This window comes from Ictidomys tridecemlineatus, chromosome 3 (assembly GCF_052094955.1).
Source record: "Ictidomys tridecemlineatus isolate mIctTri1 chromosome 3, mIctTri1.hap1, whole genome shotgun sequence".
NCBI lineage: Eukaryota > Metazoa > Chordata > Mammalia > Rodentia > Sciuridae > Ictidomys > Ictidomys tridecemlineatus.
The window spans coordinates 37418139-37436824 of NC_135479.1; positions in this window are offsets into that span (position 1 = coordinate 37418139).

The window sequence follows — 18686 nt, forward strand, 5'->3', positions numbered from 1 at the left end:
CAATTCCTCCCTCATGGAATAAATATTGTCAAAATGGCCACACTACCAAAAGCCTTATACAGATTTAATGCAATTCCAATTAAAATCCCAATAACATTCCTCATAGAAATAGAAAAAGTAATCATGAAATTCATTTGGAAAAATAGACACAGAGAAATCCTTATTGACAAAGCAATCCTTAGCAAGAAGAGTGAAGTAGGAGACATCACAATAGCAAACCTTAAACTATACTACAGATCTGTAGTAACAAAAATGGCATGCTATTGGCACCAAAACAGACATGTAGACCAATGGTACAAAATAGAAGATACAGAGAAAAACCCACATAAATGTAGTTATCTCATTCTTGACAAAGGTGCCGAAAACATACATTAGCTAAATGATTGTCTCTTCAACAAATGGTGTTGGGGAAACTGTAAATCCATATGTAGCAGACTGAAATTAAACCAAGATCTCTCAACTTGCACAAAACTCAAAGTAGATCAAGGACCTAGGAATTAGACCAGAGACCCTGTACTTAATAGAAGAAAAAGGAGGCCCAAATCTTCATGTTGGATTGGGTCTTGACTTCCTTAACAAGACTCAGAAAGAGCAAGAAATAAAATAAAGAATTAATAATGGGATGGATTCAAACTTAAAAGCTTCTTCTCAACAAAGGAAAAAGTAATATGAAGCGAGAGCTCACAGAGTGGGAGAATATCTTTACTACACGCACATTAGATAAAACACTAATTTCCAGGATATATAAAAAATTCAAAAACTTCAAAACCCAAAGAATAAATAACCCAATCAATAAATGGGCTAAGGAAATGAACAGACACTTCACAGAAGACGATACACAGTCGATCAACAAATATATGAAAATATGTTCAACTTCACCAGAAATTAGAGAAATGCAAATCAAAACTACTCTAAGACCATCTTACTCCAGATAGAATGGCAGTTAACAAGAATACAAGCCACAATAAGTGTTGGTGAGGATGTGGGGGGAAAAGGTATACTCATACATTGCTAGTGGCATTGCAAATTGGTGCAAACACTCTGGAAAGCAGTATGGAGCTTCCTCAAAAAACATGCAATGGAACCTCCATTTGACCCAGCAATTCCACTCCTCAGTCTATACCCAAAAGACTTAAAATCAGCATACTAGAGTAATGCAGCCACATCAATGTTTATAGCAGCTCAAGTCACAGTAGGTAAACTGTGGAACCAACCTAGAAGTCCTTCAAGAGCTAAATCGATAAAGAAAATGTGGTATATGTACACAATGGAATCTTAGCTTTAAAAGAGAATAAAATTATGACACTTGCAGGTAAGTGGATGGAATTGGAGAATATTATGTAAGTGAAATAAGCTAATCCCCCAAAACAAGAGGCTGAATGTTCTCCCTGATAAGTAGATGCTGATCCATAATGGAGGGGGCAAGGGAAGAATGGAGGAACTTGGGGTGAAGGGGAAGGATAGGAGGGACGGGAATGGGGTAGGAAAGAGGCTGGAATGAGACGGATATCATTTCTCTAGGTACCTGCAGGACTTCACATATGATGCAGCTCTACCTCGTGTTCTACCAGAGAAATGAAAAGCTGTGCTCCATTTCTGTACAATGAACCAAAGTGAATTCTGCTGTTATGTACAACTAATTAGAGCTAATTAATTTTTTTAAAGTACATTTCTGTGTCTAAGGGCGGCAGAAGACCAAGACCAAGGGCAGCACGTCTTGGGGTTCCCTCTGCCATCTATGCCCTGCACCCTTGTCCCGCCCCAGGGATGCGATTTGAGGGAGAGGGTTTGTAGCCCCACCCCCCACTGCCTCTGCTCTCAGTGGCCACAGCCCAGGGTAGATGTGGCTGGGGAGGGTGGGTGTCCTCTCTAAAGGCTGCCCCCGCTGGCAGCAGGGCTACTCCCCCACGCAGAGGCCGCAACCCAGGGAGGGGCAGGGCGAACCCGGGGTGGGGCGAGCAGCTGCCCAGTGGGCTCAGGGCGGGTGCCAGGCGCTGCCTGCGTGGGCACCATAAGGTCCTCAGAGGCTTGTGAGTACCCGCCTGCCGCGTCCTGCATCCTGAGCAGACAGGCCCTGCCAGGAGCAGGACAAGTGGCCTGGGACAGCCACAGCACAGGGCACCCCAGCCTCTGTCGCCCTCTGACTCTGAGGCCTGCTACCCTACGCTGTCGCCGTCGCCACAGCCAGGGCTCCACACTGTGGCCACTGGAGTCCCGACCTGGCCACCAGAAAGGCTGCCAGCACCTCCACTGCACTGGAAGCAGAATCCCACCACCGCCCATGGATGAGGATGCTCCTATTTGGACGCCACTTTCCCTGCAGCCACCGATTCAACTGGACTCCACAAAGTGCCTCAGGGCGCCTGGGCTCCATGACCAACGCCCTTCCCGCAGATGGCTGCCACTCATTGCTGGGAACCTCCAATGTGGAACCCTAATGTGGAACGTTGAGGATGGCTGCTGTTCACTTCCACCCTGCACCTGGACTCCTTCACAGGTGCGGCCTGCACCTCCAGGCTTGGGCAGGGTGTGGGCACCCCATTTTATCTGTGCCCCCTGTTCATCCTGCCAGGGATTAATTCACTCATTGGCTTTAGCTCTCCTAACAGGATCATTTCCCCACTAAACCTTCCTGCATTATTGTCTCACCCATGAGCTTTTGGGCGACACCGAGAAACTCAACCACATCAGGTCTTCATCAGACAGCTTAGCAAGATCTTCTTCATGACTTGCTGTAGCTTCTACATCAGCACTTGCTGCTTCACCTTGCACCTGTGTTATATAGAGATGGGCCTCTTGCCTCCAACATCATGAACCAAATTCTGGCAACTTCAGACTTCTTCTGGAGCTTTCTCCCTTCTCTTGGCATCAGAAAAATCTAATGTTATGGCCTTATCTGGATGTGGTTTTGGCTTAAGGGAATGTGGCTTGTTTCATCTGTTCTCCAGACTATGAAAACTTTATCCCTCCCTATCAGCTGTTTTGCTTTCTTATCATTCACATATGCCCTGGAGCAGCACTTTCATTTTCTTTATGAACATTTCCCTTGCATTCTCATTGGGACTAACTATTCAAGAGCCACAGCTTTTTTTTTTTCTTTCTTTTTTTAATAGTTTTAGATCAACAGCATGCCTTTCTTAGGTTTTTTTTTTTTTTTTGGTTTGTTTGTTTTGTAGTTCTAGGGATTGAACTCAGTGCCTCATACATTCTAGGCAAGCACTCTGCCACTGAGCTACAGCCCAGCCCAAGGCACAGCTTTCTATTTGGAATGCAAAACATGGGACTCTTCCTTTTATTTCAACTGTTCAGTCCATTACAGAGTTATTATCTGGTCTAACTTCAATCTTGTTTCTTAGGGAATAAGAAGAAGGTGAGACATGATCTGTGGAGCAAGAAGAAGACACATATTAAGTTTGCTGTCTTATATGAACAGGGTTTGTAGTGTCACATGACATCTAACCTAGTTCACGTCACAGAACACAGTAGGGGAAAAAATGCCCTGAAATCCTCACCACCTTTAGACAGTCATCTCTGCTCCATGCACAGGGGACTCTATCTCACCTCCTCCAAGATGGCCTGGGTGTGTCCTCCCCACAGAACCCATGTGCTCTAAGGGGGCTCCATCTTCAGCTACTCAGTGCTGGGGGTGGCACAGCCTGGTGAATGGATGGAGCACTATTGTGTCAACATAAATGTTTGTTACTAAAATACTTACAATGCCATCCCAGACATTAAAAAAAAAAAAAAAACACCATCACAAAAAATAAAATAGACAGTTTTAGTGGGAGGAGGAGGATGGCTGTGGTGGGGCATCTGGCACAATGCGCAGGTGCTCACATGTGGGCACCTCAAGGACTTTAGAACTAGGGCAGCAAGAAAACATTCTAGGAGAAGTGGAGGCTTCTGGTCTAATCGCTTCTTGACCCCCTGCCTCTGGCATTTGTGTGTGTGTGAATTTTATGTAGCTGCCCGGGAAGGTGGCTGACTTTGAAAGAATGGGATGGCAGCTTGGGTCACCACCTGTACCAACTGGAAGATAATGTTGTAAAGGGCCTCTCCTTCAGCTGGAACCTCCCAAGGCCTCCTGCATGGGGGGCTTCCCAGAGAGTGTCCAAGCAGGTCACAAGCAGCAGAGCAAAGGGGGCAAAACTGTGAGGCACATGTGTGGGTATGATTCTCCCCTTCACTTGCTGTCCAGTCTCTATCCAAAAAAGCATGGGCCATCCAGGCTGGGATTGGCTGTGCTGGACAGGGATACTCACAGGGCCTGGCTCTGAGGCTCCAGCCTCGCCTCTCTTCCTTGGGTACCCAGAATCCCACCCACAGCTTGCTTTGTTCCTTCCACAGAGTAAGCCCCAGACCTCTGTCCTCTGCTGGGAAACAACAGGGTAGACCCTGAGGTCTGCCCAGCCATCCTCAACAACAGCCCCCCCAAGTGACCACTCTCGAGACAGGAGCCCTCCCTCTTAGGCCCAAAGACCACTCACTTCTTGCCTTGAAGGTACTCCTCCTCAACATCTGCCTGGAGGCGTCCATACCTAGAGAAGGCCAGGAGGCCGTGACCTCTAATATCCTGTGTCCTTCATCTGTCGAGATGCCTGGTGGACTTAACTAACTTCCTGACAATAAGGGGAGCTCAGGAGGGCTGGGAGAGTTTGTCTGCACTGATTCCTAAATGATAGGCCAAGTGCCTTCCAAAGGTAGGTGCTTCATATATATTTGAGCCATGAATGAACCCAACCACCTGCTGCCTGGCTACCTCAGGACAGGACCCTCTCAATTGACCCCAGGGGTCCCTGTTCCGTCTACATGCAGGTTGGAACCCTTCCAGATGCAACCCACAGACTCCTTCCCAAATATGGAAACTGCTTTTCCTGAGGCCTCAGAAGAGTGAGGTCTGAGGCAGAGAACTTCCTCTCAGGGAGGGGACAGGCCCCCAGGGGAAGGCCAGAGCCATCGCCAGCCTGTGTCCCAGGACCCCTCTGAGGCAAACACTCCTAGGGCTCATCCTACTTGGATTTCTAAACACCCAGGCAGAGTTCTCCTCTGAAAAGCCCTACTTTCCACAGAGCTGACGGAGGTCCAGAGTGATGCCCAGCATTCCCAACACCAGGCCAGGAGATGGCCATGGGCCAGGGCTTGGAGGTGATACACATCTTTTACACAGCAGCTCCAGAGCCTTCTGGGTACTGGCCAAATCTTAGTACAAATACAAAACCCCATGGACATAGGGGATGTTCCCCTGCTGCAGGGCAGGCACCAGGCCTTCCTCACGCTCCCAGAGAAGTGCTGAGGGTTTCCACAAGACAGGACATCCACTGATGAACCTTGGTCATCTTCTCCCCAGGATGGGCAATCAACGAGGGACAGTTCAACAGGAAAACGGTAGCCATTTGCAAAAGGAATCACTGCCATACAGTCAAAACAAAATATTTTCCCTCCATCTCACACACACACACACACACACACACACACACACACACACACACACACACTCACAAACCTGGTGAGATCTGGCACTTTTGAAAGGGGAATCTGAATGTGGGTTAAACTATTTAAACCTGTGGTGCCCTGTCCTGTCTCACTTCTGGTCTCCTTGGGAAAAATTGCCAGAGTCGTGGGGACACAGCGCTGACCCAGCACCTCCACACTCAGGAAAAGCCCTGAGGCTTAAGCACCCACAGATCTGTAGGCAACAAAAACTCATGGCTCTGGGCCTGCTGTCTCAACACCAGTGAGCAGACTGGGACTGTTTGTGGACTGTGGGTGCCTAGCTACCAGGGTTCCAAGTTCTGTGAGTTCCATGGCCAAGGAAGTGAGGTCACTGTCCCAGGAAGTCCTTTCCTGAGTCCCTTTCTCACACAAGATGGTTCCGATGGCCCACCGGGCTGCAGTCTTCCCATGACATAGGCACAGGTGGACCTAGTTACACCAACACACCCTGGATCAGGCCCTCAGACAGGCCCGGGTGTAGCCAGCTCCCTTGGTTTGGGGAGACAGAGCTTGGCTGAGACCCTTCCCCTTCTTGTGGGTATGTGTATGGCCCTGAAGAAGTCATTGTGCCTTGCAGGGCCTCCATAGCTTCTCAACATGTTCCCCGGGGGTCATTCTAACATCGGATTTAGAGGTTGTCATGCATCTCTAATGCACAAACATACAGAGTACATGACATAGGAAGGTAAGGGACAAAGGATGACATCCAACTTTACCATGACCTGAGTCCCACAGTGACAGAGGGAAAGTCACCTCCTCTCTTGGCCATGGTCCCCACTCTGCACCCCTGGAGGGTTATTTTCAGAGATAGCCTCCCCTTTGCCATAGAATTTTAACTCCTGTGAGAAATCAAATTGCCCCAGTGTCTCTTCTGATTGTATGATGGGGACACTACAGGGGATTTCAAACACCACAGCATCCTGTGCCCAAAGCCTTTACTCCCTCCTCTCTCAGGGGATCCACATCAGTATCTGGTTTCTAAGAAACAGAAATCAACAAGCCTCATGGGGTATCACTTCCAAGTTTGAGTCAGGGGAAGTCTAACTTAGTCTGGCTCCACAGGCCCACAGTAGAGGGCACTGCTGAAATTCCAGAGGTTTGTGGGGAAAGTTGGCGGGGCAGCAGGCAGAGACCCAAGGACCCCATGAAATGGCAAGGAGCTAGCATTTCTGTGCCTCCGTTTCTACACGCCTCCCATAGGTGAAAATGCTTGGGCTAAAAAATTCACTGATGCACAAAACATATAAGAAGCAAGGATGGTGTGGAGTGGCCAAGAATTTGTTCCATAGCATGGCCACGACCACGGAACGGACTTCTCTTTCTCCATGTCTTTAGGGAAAGGCAAAGCCACTTCCTTTTGTTTTATGTGCAGTTTAAAGCAACAGTTTCCTCCTATTCTTCCAAGTAAACTTTGGAGGCAAGATCCCAGTAGTATGAACAAGAAGCATCTCAGGGGCAATAGTACTCAATAGCTGAGGCTACTGGAGCAGAGAGAAGGACAGACAATTCAGCTTTGAGGTCTGGAAAGGGAATAGGAGACCAGTCCCTGCAGAGGACACTCATTAACCTAATGCATGTTCACTGAGCGCCCTGTGCTCACTTTGAATGGAACATGAGGAGCTGATGTCTTTCCATCTCCTAAGGAACTTCCAGATTTAGCTAGCCATCCCAGGAGACTCAGGACCATTGTCCTTGTGCACACAGAGCTAAGTGTCTGCTCATTACCTTCCCACCAAAGGTGAGAGGCAAGTGATGCTAAGTTCTTTGAACTGATACTGAATTTAAAAATATTTTAATTGTATATGCTCTCCTGAAAATACCAATGAATTCATCAGCTTCAAATTACTATAAGAAAGAACTAAAGGGGAGAAGATATGTTAAGCAAAGTGAAGATATGACAAGAATTCAACTTCCAAATGACCTAAATGCACTTGCAGCTTCTGTGCTATTTCCTGTTGCTTATAATACACAGCAGGTTTCATATGTGCTGATGTTGCCCTACAGGCTCCTGGCCTAATGGGAGAGGCTTTCCTCACACCACAGCAGCTTCACCAAGCATCTGGATTTACACAGCTGCAAATTTTGAAAAAGTAACTCTAAATGATATCTCTCAAGATAAAGATGTCTGCTCAAAAAACAAATATTAAAACTAGATAAAATTCTACTAGAATACAAAAATGTAGAAACTATGATGACATAACAAAATATTTATTAAACTCTAAGCATGTTATTTATTGACCCCCAAACAAATATTCCTATAGCATTTCTAAAAGACATCATCCTTATTCTTCCTTGAATTGCTTCTATCCATCAGTCCTCCAGATGGTTCTGTATTTTCAGCAGTGCCCATCAGGAACCAGGGTAATGAGGTTACCTTCTAGAAAACCAGTCACATTATATATCCCCACATCCAATACTGCTCAAAAATCTGCTCCCCTGGTTTGGATTCATCTAAATGAAATGCCTGACTGTGCCAGCAATGCTCCTGGGAAATGACTGTGAAGCACTTGACAACTACTACCCTCAAGGCAGGCAAGGCTGGCATCCGGCACCTTTGGGTTCAAAGACTGGAGAGTCTAGGTTCTGGCTTTGGACCTGCTATGACATCCTAGCTATGGGTGCTTCTAATTTTAGTGCCATCTCCAAAGTAATCCCAAGCAGAAACCCCTCAGATCAATGCAGGGGACCAACACCACCCCCAAAAAAGGCCACCTGCACTTGAAAGTCCATGCTGTGGAATCACTGGCTTCTATGACTACAGACCTCCCTCCAGATGTGATACTGGCCCTTGGAGCACTGAGCATCTGCTCCAAAATTAGAGGGACTCCAAGCACCAGACAGCAAGCCTGGAGCATGAAAACCTGCAGCACCTCTAACCAGAGCACCTCCAGTGACCAAGGGACAAAAGATAAGCAGCAAACATGAGCAGGGAGTCACCGGTGCCCCTCCATTTAGTGCTTGACACATAGGCCACCCAAGCAGAAATCCCCAACTTCAACTCAGGGGCCAACACCACCCCAGAAAGACCAACTTGCATGACTATGCCCTTGGCAGTGTCCTCAGTGGAACCTGGGAGCAGAGAACCTGGGAGCAGCCTGTGTGTGGGTAATGAGCCTCTCCTTTCTAAGAGGAGGGACCCTCGAGCCCCAGACAGACCTATGAGGCAAGCTTGGGCCTGACTCTCTGTGGCCCCCACCACCAGAGTATTTCCATGGTGACCAAGTTACACAGGACAAACAGCACTCATGATCTTGGAGCTACCTAGGCCCCTCCTCCTTTCAGTGCCATCTCCCAAGGGCCCACCCAAGCAGAAATGCACAAGTTCGCCTCTGGGCACCAGCACCACCATGAGCAAGGCTGCATTTAGGTGCACATCTGTGCTGGCCTCTCACCCTGGCAGCTCTGCTGGACCAGCCACCAGACCATCCTCTTCCAGGGCAGGACCCACTCCTGTGGGGTCCAAGAGAAAACTCTTTTGCTAAGATGACATCCACCTTCTCCCACATGGGACCTGGTGGCAGCCTGTTTAGATGCACAGCACAGGTCTCACACTGACCTCTGTGATCCTGGGGCAAAGTGGAGGCTCAGAGACAGGACGTCCCCTTCCCTCCCCCTCCCTGGCAGCTTTGCCCTCAGAGTTGGGTAGCAGGGGGCTCTCATCTTACTTGGCTCTCTGGTCAGGTCCTCACTACCACAGAGGCCCTGGCCTGCTCTCTTTGGTTTCCTTGTTGTTTGAGCACCTTGGAGTTCTCTGTCCTTAGGTCATTTGCTTGCATGGGGAAATTTGAAATTGACCTGTGGTCCAGATAATGAGAAGGGATATGCGGTACACAGAGAAACCACAATGTTTGGAAGGTCTCCTTCATAATTTTTAAGTATGGGGAATATTAAGCCCAGACTACTCACTGGAAAGAATTTTCATGGAGTGCTGTGCTTGTAGCTGTAAATCTGAGACAATGCCGAAGTCTGGCTTGGCACAAATCAGGAGCCACTTGTCAAAAAGAAACTAACTTTATTTTTAGAACTACAAACGCCAAACAAAACAGCTCCAGGGAAAAACCCTCAGAGCCCAACTGCCACCACCGGCTTCCACAAGCCTCTCTCCCCCACACCAGCCTCTCAACCTCCCACAATCCTCCTCCTCTTGAGGCCGATTGGCTGGGTTGCGTGGGCAGAGCCAAAGAAGTCACCCAATGAGCAGCTCCGTGGAGGAGCCAATCAGCTAGATGTTGCTGGGGCCGCTGTGAGCCAATCATCAACTGGCAGTCTGAAGGGCAGGGAAACAGCCCAATGAACATCACCGCAGAGGAGCCAATCAGCTAGATGTTGCTGGGGCAGTCTGAAGCTTGCTGGCAGCTGGAAGTTTGCTGGGGCCCCTTTGGCTGTGGCTCTCAACATCTCCCCCTCTCTGTTTAAACAACAAGCATGTGGCTTAGGGACCGTGCCTGCCTTAGGTTGTCCAATACTACATATGGTCCTTACCCGTCTTCGGATGAGCTGACCTCAGGGCGTCAGCCTCCTGTCTTAGGTTGGTACCATTGTAATTGGATCTTACCCGTCATTGACTACCGGTCCAGTATACAGCCACACCTGTGGAGAGGTCTCAGCGGGGGGGGGGGGGGGGGGGGGGGGGTGAGGTTCTTTGCCTCACCTCTGTTGACCCCCAAATTTTAGCTGAATGATCATGACAAGCAGAAGGGAGGAAGATATACCAAGTCAATTGACGGCTCCTTTTGGGAAAATTGTACCACCGATGATATCATCAGCAAAAATACCCCAACACTACCACAAGTCGCTGCACCAACAGATAGTTCACAATGCATACAAGTGACACATAGTTCTGTAAGCAGTTCAGTGCTTATGTTAATTTCCACATTAATTTCCCACTCTAACAGAGCATGGCCTCTGTATGGGCCAGAATCAAGAGAAAAATGGCCTTTAAGGAGGTCACTAAATTATTAGTCTTATGCAAATAGAATTGTTTTGTCAAAGACCAGGAAAAAAATGGGATGAAATACGTAATTTTTCTATTCTACATAAATAAGCCTGTTCTAGACTCCTGGTGGGAAGACCTCCAGCCCCAAAACAGAGGCCTCTGCCACTTGGTGGGGGAGAGTGGAGAGCCACAGGGTGGGGTGGGTGAGCTGAGCCAGTGAGGTGCATGGGCTGCAGTCCTCCAGGGACCCTGAGTTGACCTTCACAAGAGAATCACAGAGGACAGGGGAGCTGAATCAGGAAGGCTGGAGGGATTTTGGGGTGACTTAAAAATAAATCTCACTGTGGGGAAGTGGGGCAAAGAGGAGGTGAGTCAGATGCCCCTGGGCTACCACTGGACAAAGGGGAGTGAGCAGAGGAAGGGCATGCCACCCTGCCTGCCTCAAGGTCACCTGGGGTTATGGAGCTGGGGCAGAGGCCTTCACAGGCCCACATTCCCAGCTACCTAGACCACTGGACCCTGAACCCAGATTCCTGAAGGTGACAGGAGCTGGGGCTCACCTCCTGCCAGGTACCATTCTGCATGTTCCAGCTGATACCAGAAACTCAGGTTTCAAGCTCCAACCAGGTCATCACCCCTTATAGAAGCTTCCTAGACTTTTTATACCCCAAGTGGGGACCTTGTGGTGCCCCATCCACGTTCTACTAACACCTCTTCTTGTTATTTGCCACAAGAACCCAAACTGTCATTCAGTCGCTCAGTGTCTCTCCAGTGTCTCCTGCATGCCAAGTGAGATAGAAAGACATAAACTAATCCATGTGGAGGAATAGACAGTGGCAACCTGAGGCCAGTTCTCTACAGCAAAGATCCTTGGTCCTCTGAGAGCAAATAACCCAAAACCAGGCCTGACAGGGTAGTAGAGAGTGCAGGGAGGGCTTCGTGGAGATGGTGATGGCCCAAGGTCTGAAATAGAAGTAGGAATGACTTCTCTGGGCCTCAGTTTCTCCAGCTCTAAAGCAGGGAGATCCTGTGTGTCACCCACCACTGCCCCTACAGAGCCACCCGGAGTTCAAGTTAAGACAGATGAGGGGACAAGGTGCAGGGAAAAGAGCTACATGGATATGGCCAGCAGCTTTGAGCTTTTTGACTTGTTATGGGCAAGGCAGGGAGGAGTGAGAGCTGGGAGGGGTGGAATAGGGCCAGTGGAGGTGGTGAGAAGGGAGGATTTGGGGAAATTCAAGACAGAGACTCAAAGACAGTTGGAGGATGGAGCTGGGAGGGGTGGTGTCTCCCTGCCAGACCTGGCTCTTTCCATGGTGTGGCCCAACCTTCTTTTCCTTCTGAATCCCGTCCCTGTCCGTCCCTGCACCCCCAGCGGCTCACAGGTCATTCCTCTGCCTAAGCCACAGACTCCCGCTGCCTGGCCTTGCTCCTACAGTCCCCTCACTTGATCCCCTCCCTCTCCTGTTGGTCTCCCCCTCTGGACGAATTCCCCAGCCACACCCACCTCTTCATTCTTCTCTGAGACCCCCACCCCAACTTGATGGGTCCCCCCCTTCCACGCTCCCGGCATCAGGCCTCCCTGCAGGGTTATGCGCACGAGGCTCTGGAGCCAGATTTCCAGAATTCCAGTCCCAGCTCTTCCAGGCAGGACCTTGGCTAACTCATAATTCATGTCCTTTCCCAGAGCCTCACCTTTACCACCAGGGAAATGGGAGATATGATTCCCTCTGTAAATATCTGCAGCCTGGTTCATGGAGGTATTGATGCTCCCAGGTGGAATTCAGGGTTCCTGTAAGGGGGCGCCTTTTGGCACTTAAAGGAGTGGCCCTCATGGCTCCAAGAACAGAGTTGGTTTTTGTCCCCTGTAAAGTGACCACTATAGGGATGGTCTAGTTAGTGGCGCTGAATATGTCGGAGCCCCAGTTACCCTCTAAGTGCTGTCTCAGGCTTCTCTTTCCTTCACTTGGGGAGGAGATGAACAGAACCCCAAAGACAGATATTTGACCCGGGAGCTGGTTGGGGCTCCCAGGTTTCTTGATTGCATGGGGACCAACTTACAAGTCGAGGTGGCCTTTCTGAAGGTGGTGATGGTTCCCCCCAGGAGAGCTTCAGGGGTCTGCACGGTCAGGCTTTGGGGGACGGCATGAATTGCACAAACATCAGTGGTGGCTTGCCCTGGTTTGTATTTTCCCTTCCCTCCCTTGGTGCTCATGGTGGTGCTCTGCCTAGGGGCAGGCCCTGGAGCTGTTCTGTCCCAAGCTGGCCCCATGGTGTTCTCTGGTTTGGGGGGTCCCTCTACTTTTTTAGCAGATGCCCATTTCTGCCATGGGAGACGGAAGAACTGGGGACAAATCTGTCCTCCAAGTTGCAATTGAGGCAACTGACACTGGCAGCATTAAGGGGGATGAAACTTGGTTGTCCCATGCTGACTGGGGCTGCCTGTTCTTGGAACAAACACTGTTCGAAGGCCCTGGCCTCTGAGTAGCAGCTGCAGAGGCTGATGGACTAGTTGCTGCAGTGGGCCTTGCAGCCTGGCTGCCAGCAGAATGTGTACAGGTGCTGGCACGGCCCCCACGGTGGGATTTCTATGTCTGTCAGCACCAAGGGCTGAGTGGGTGGGCTGCCCCAGGCTGGGGGCCTGCTATGATGGTGGGAATGGAGCTACCCCTGGACCTGGAGCTCCCAGGTATCCAAACTACTGACAGCTGGCGGGGGGGGGGGGGGCCTCTGGGCTTCCTCCTGTCAGAAACCCGAGGTGGATGGTGGCTCCAGGGGTGAGGGGCTGCTTCCCACAGGGAGCGTGTTTCTGCACCTTTCAAGTTGGCAGGCTGAGGAACAGGACCAGAGACTCTGCTTCTAATAGAAGATAAAGTTGGACCTCCTCTTCATCCTTTGGGGGCGTGGGGAGGCACACTCATACATTGCTGGTGGGACTGCAAATTGGTGCAGCCAATTTGGAAAGCACTATGGAGATTCCTTGGAAAGCTGGGAATGGAACCACCATTTGACCCAGCTATTCCCCTTCTCGGACTACACCCAAAAGACTTAAGAAGAGCATACTACAGGGACACAGCCACATCAATATTTATAGCAGCACAATTCACAATAGCTAGAATGTGGAACCAACCTAGATGCCCTTCAATAGATGAATGGATTAAAAAATGTGGCATTTATACACAATGAACTATTACTCAGCACTAAAAAATAACAAGATCATGGCATTTGCAGGGAAATGGATGGCAAAGAAGGCCCAGTGTGAGAAGGTGGCTGTAGGCAGAGCGGGACAGCCATTGCCAAGGAAGAAGTGTTCATCCATGGGGAATACGAGTAGGCCACAGAAATGAAAGTTTCCTTTGCTGTCACATCAATAGGGGGAATTTTGAGGCTGCCACCACTTCTAGAACTGGCCTGTCCAGTCACCACTGAGGACCTCAACTGGGAGAAAGGGAAAGCTTCGCAGCACATCAACTGCCTTCTGATGGGTGAATCCCAGGCCATCTGGGACAGATGTACCTTGCCCCCCAACCCCAGCCCATGTGTGGGCCCCCTCTACCTGGGGAGGGGCCAAGCCTCTGGCATCAGTGGGCCTCAGCCAGACCTTGCCCTACCACCCCAGCACTGCCTCCCCGCCCAATGTGGGTGGGCGCTGCTCTCTCCTCCCAGAGACACCCTCCCACCTCCAAACTCTGTGTCCCCTTCTTCCACAGCCTGCCAACTGCTGCTTGGCCCTTCCGCCCAGGCCCTCTCCCAGCACCTTGGCAGCTTGGCTCTGCAGCCAGTGGCTCCCTTTGGGCCGTCCTCATGAACACCATTATGACTTCATAGTCCCCCTTCCCCACATCTGGGGCCTGCATCTGACTCCAGTAGGAACTTCCTACTCTCTCACCAGGGCTCAAAGCCCAACAGTACTCACAGGACCTCACCTGTAGACAGCTCCAGTCTGCCATCTTTTTTAAAAATTTATTTATTTATTTTTTTAGTCATACATGACAGTACAATGCAATTTGATATATAATACATACATGGAATGTACATACATCAATCATATTGTCTATTCTACTCTGCTGCCCTTCCTATCCTCCCTACTCCTCCCCTCCTCTCCCATCCTTTCTCTCTATCCAATCTAATGTGACACACTTTTTTTCCTTTTTCTCATTACAACATCATATATGTATTCTGTATAACAATGAGGTTCTCCTTCCCTCTTCTGTGCAACTCCCCTTCTCCCTCTTTTTCCCTCCCACCTCTCTTCCCTATTTAGTGGTAGTCTTCTTCTCATGCTCTTCCTCCCTATCCCATTTTGAGTCACCCCCCTTATATCAGAGAAGACATTCAGCATTTGTTTTTTAGGGATTGGCTAACTTCACTTAGCATCATCTGCTCTAATGCCATCCATTTGCCTGCAAATGCCATGATCTTGTTATTTTTTAGTGCTGAGTAATATTCCATTGAGTGTACCTTTTTTTCCCCGGCATCCTCGCCAGCACTTATTGTTGTTTGACTTCATAATGGCTGCCATCTCTGGGGATGAAGAGTACCCTGGGGCAGCTTGCTGTTGGGTGGGCCTGGAGCCCTTCTCTCCAGGGCTTGGAGACCTCTAGTGGAGCTCTAGGAGTTCTGGTGGCCTTTCTCTTATAGCAGGAGCTCATATAGAAGGCCCAGGATATCTCAGCTCTGACTTGGGAACTCTGAGTGCGGAGGATTCCCTGCCTGGGCACAAAGGAAGGCAGGCGGCCTTGGGCCACCAGGAGCCTAAAGTCCTATTGTGCTTCTCCAGTGATATGGGCTCCCCCTCTGATGTTCTCCATATGCAGGGCCTTCCACTTGCTCGTCCACCCTTGGCCACTGTCTCCAAGAGCACTGAGCACTATCTTCCCTGGGCAGGCTCTAGGGTATACCACGGTGCTACAAGCTGGGAAGGAGTGGCTCTCTGCTCCTGTGCCATACAAGGCATCTGTTTGCTGAGTGGGTGGACTAGGCTGCAGGAGTTAGTGAAATGTGCAGCTGACAGCATCATCTTCAGGAGACCAGGCATGTGGAGGGTGGAGGTAATGTCCAGGTCTCCCAGGACCTAGGACCAGCAGCCAGGAGGCACTTTGCTCAACTGCTGAGGTGCAGTTCCAGGATGGCAGCAGGACAACCTGGGAGTTGTACCGCGGGGCTGGCCAGAGTGGCCAACCACTGTAGGTAAGGTCAGGGGACTCTGTGACTGGACTTCATACGGGACACTTCTGGCAGGTCCATGCCTGCCAGGGCCAGGGCAGGGTTGAGGGACAAAGCTTACCCTGAGAAGTGCCCATGGCAGCAGTAAGGGTTAGGGAAGACGATGGGATTCAGGGAGGGATTCAGGGATTCCAGAGCTGAGCACAAATGGTCCTTCTTCTGCTGCCAGCACAGCTTGAGGCAAAAGGGCAATGTCAGACCCTTGGCCAGGACCTAGCTTTTAAAGGCTGAGTAGATAATGCGGGCACATGCAGAAAACTGTCAACACAGTGTCGCATCACAAAGGGATGCAGGCACTTGCAAAGTCTGTGTGCGCACCCCGCCCCCCATGCATGCGGGATAGGCACCTGAACTGTGAACTTGGTGCATGCCTGGGTCCTGGGGCTACTGTGAAGCGCTGGCAGCTGTTACTCTTGCCAGGATCTCGCTCACTGGGCCTGGCATGGGACACTCTGTCCTCCCCTGTGAAAGTGTGAGCTAGCATTGGTGTCTAGTCTTGCTTGGGTGGGGGCAGGCGGTGGAGAGTTTGACCACTAGAAGCTCCTGCAATGGCAGGAGTCCCTTTGCCCTTGCCCCGCCCCAGAGCTGTCTGGTTTTATTCATGTTTGGGCTGCTTTCTTTAAATTTTGGTATCAACATTCTCCAGGTTTTTTTTTTTAACCTTTAAATTTTCCTTTTTATCTAAAAAAAGTCAGGTGTAAATATATATATAAAGTTTAGCACAGCATTGGGTAAACATGAAATATATGTCACCAGACACAACACAGACTCATTTTTATGTACAGTCTTATTTCCGTACAAACAAGCTTGATATTCCCTTTCATGTATCAAAGTACAAATCTGAGTCAAAGCCTTGAGAATGACCTAATTCATCAACATCTTGCATTAGTACCCCAGAGAGGAGGGGAGGGGGGAACCAGAGCGCTCACACTGAGCCCACTACCCGCATGTAACTGGTAGAGAGTGCAAGGACCCAGAATTGCCCCTGCCACTCACCCCGTCCGTCCTGGCCATCTCCTAGCACCTTTTTCTGTGTGAGATTAACAGGGATTCAGGATGAGATTCAGAACGCTGAGGGTTTGCTCCCAACCACGTTCAGGGCTTCCACCAGGCTGCCACACCTACAATTTCCATGGGAGAGCGACACCTTTTCCCTGTCTCAAGTCTTTCTTGAGAAGAATGAACAAGTCCTCAGAGGCTGCTGGGGGGCCCCGACCTGGGTGTCGTCTCCCCTGGAGCACAGACGAGCCCCCCACCCGCAGGTCTGGAAGGAGGGACAATGAGCAGCTGGTACAGACGCCTCCACACCAGAGGGGCAGACGCCGTGGAAACCCCATTCCTCTGCTAGACTGGCCCGTGGCCAGGCATCATTTAACACAGCACAGCAGCAGACGTGAGGCTCATGGTCCCCCAAGACAACCTGGCCAGCGCCTCCTGATACTGCCTGTCAGCGGGCGCTGTGGACAGCCCTGGAGCTCAGGAAAACCCTGCTGGGTGCCAGGACAGGGCTCCACTGCATCCCTCTAAGGACAGTTTCACGTGCTCTGGATTCAGGCTGAGCAGCAGACAATCACCAGGCCCCCAGCAGAGGTCACCGCCATGACTCTCTTAGCTTCCAGAAGGAGCAGCTCCTCATCCAGGAGCTGTGAGAGCCCTGAGGTGGCCTGAACTCTGAGCAGCCACTGCCGCCTTCGCTAAAGACCAGAGCCATCTGCCTCAGCTGCACCCTTCAACCCGACAGCCACAGGGGAAAGCTGGGCGAGGATGCTGTGGTCAGGAGCTGCGGGAGTCTGCAGGCTCAGGAGAGCACAGGCGCACTGACCACAGAGCTGCTGCCCACCTGTCTGGCTGCAGGGTACTGACTGAGCACCACCCGCTCAGCTGAGCCTGAGCCAGAATTTCTGCTGAGGAAGAAAAATACGGGCTGGGAGGCAGAGGAATGGGGGATAGTGAGGGGCCCGATCCTGCATCCCGCAACCCAACCCAGTCTCTGGACTCTCTGACCAGGAAAGTATACCTTGAATAAAACCAGACACAACTCACCCTGTCGTTAACAACTAACACTGTTATTAAAAAGCACAAAGCAGAATGACAGTTTCTTTTAGGAAGAGAGCCCCACCCTGTAGCTGAGCAGTTAGAAAAATTTTTCCCTCATCCATTCTTCTTTCAAAACGGACATGTTACCTCTGAACGTATCCTACAGCTGAGGGAACTAAAGGACTAATCTCCATCTGTAATTAGAAGACAGAAAATGGAAGCCAGAAAATCCAGATTGGATCATTTTTTCTGCACCTATTCTGGAGGTCAGGATAATGGGCTGAAGTTCTTTCTATTTTGAAAAATGAATCGTGTGGTAGGTAGGATCCCAGAAACTTGGCTCACAGTACCTCCTGTCGCCAGGGGGCAAAATTGTGACATATGCAGTCAAGAGGAGAAATGAAGAATGTCCATGCGCTTCTGCCCCCTTTCAATGCCTTATTCACTCAAATTACTCAATATAATTTCACTCTGTAGGTTCTTAATCAAGAAAACGGCAATCCTTAATGCTAGGCACTGCGATAGACATAATCCATTCACAGTAAACAATTCTAGATTAATTCATTCACAGCAAACAATTCTAGATTAATTCTAAGCACTGCAAAACACACTTAATCATGACAGGCTTATGACAGACATTCCCTCTGCATGCTAAGTTCAAAAGTCTCAAGCCTTACGCTTTATGTCCAGCAGATACAAACTCACTTAGACTGCGGTGACCAGGTACAGAACCAAGGCAGGCTTTTCCTGGTGTGGAGTCAAAGACTGGTTCAGCAGAGAGTCATAGGGAGAAGCTATGACTCTCACCAAGGTCCAGGTAGAGTTTGAGAGCAGTGAGGATCACGCAGAGAATCGGGAAACCGATGACAAGTGTTGGGATGTCAGTCCAGGTCTTCATCAGGCTCTCTAGCTCAAGTGCCTCCTTGTTTCAGCTGGCTGAATCCCTATTTATCAGTTCTATTATTTATACTGAATTTGGGGGCTTTTGACCCCA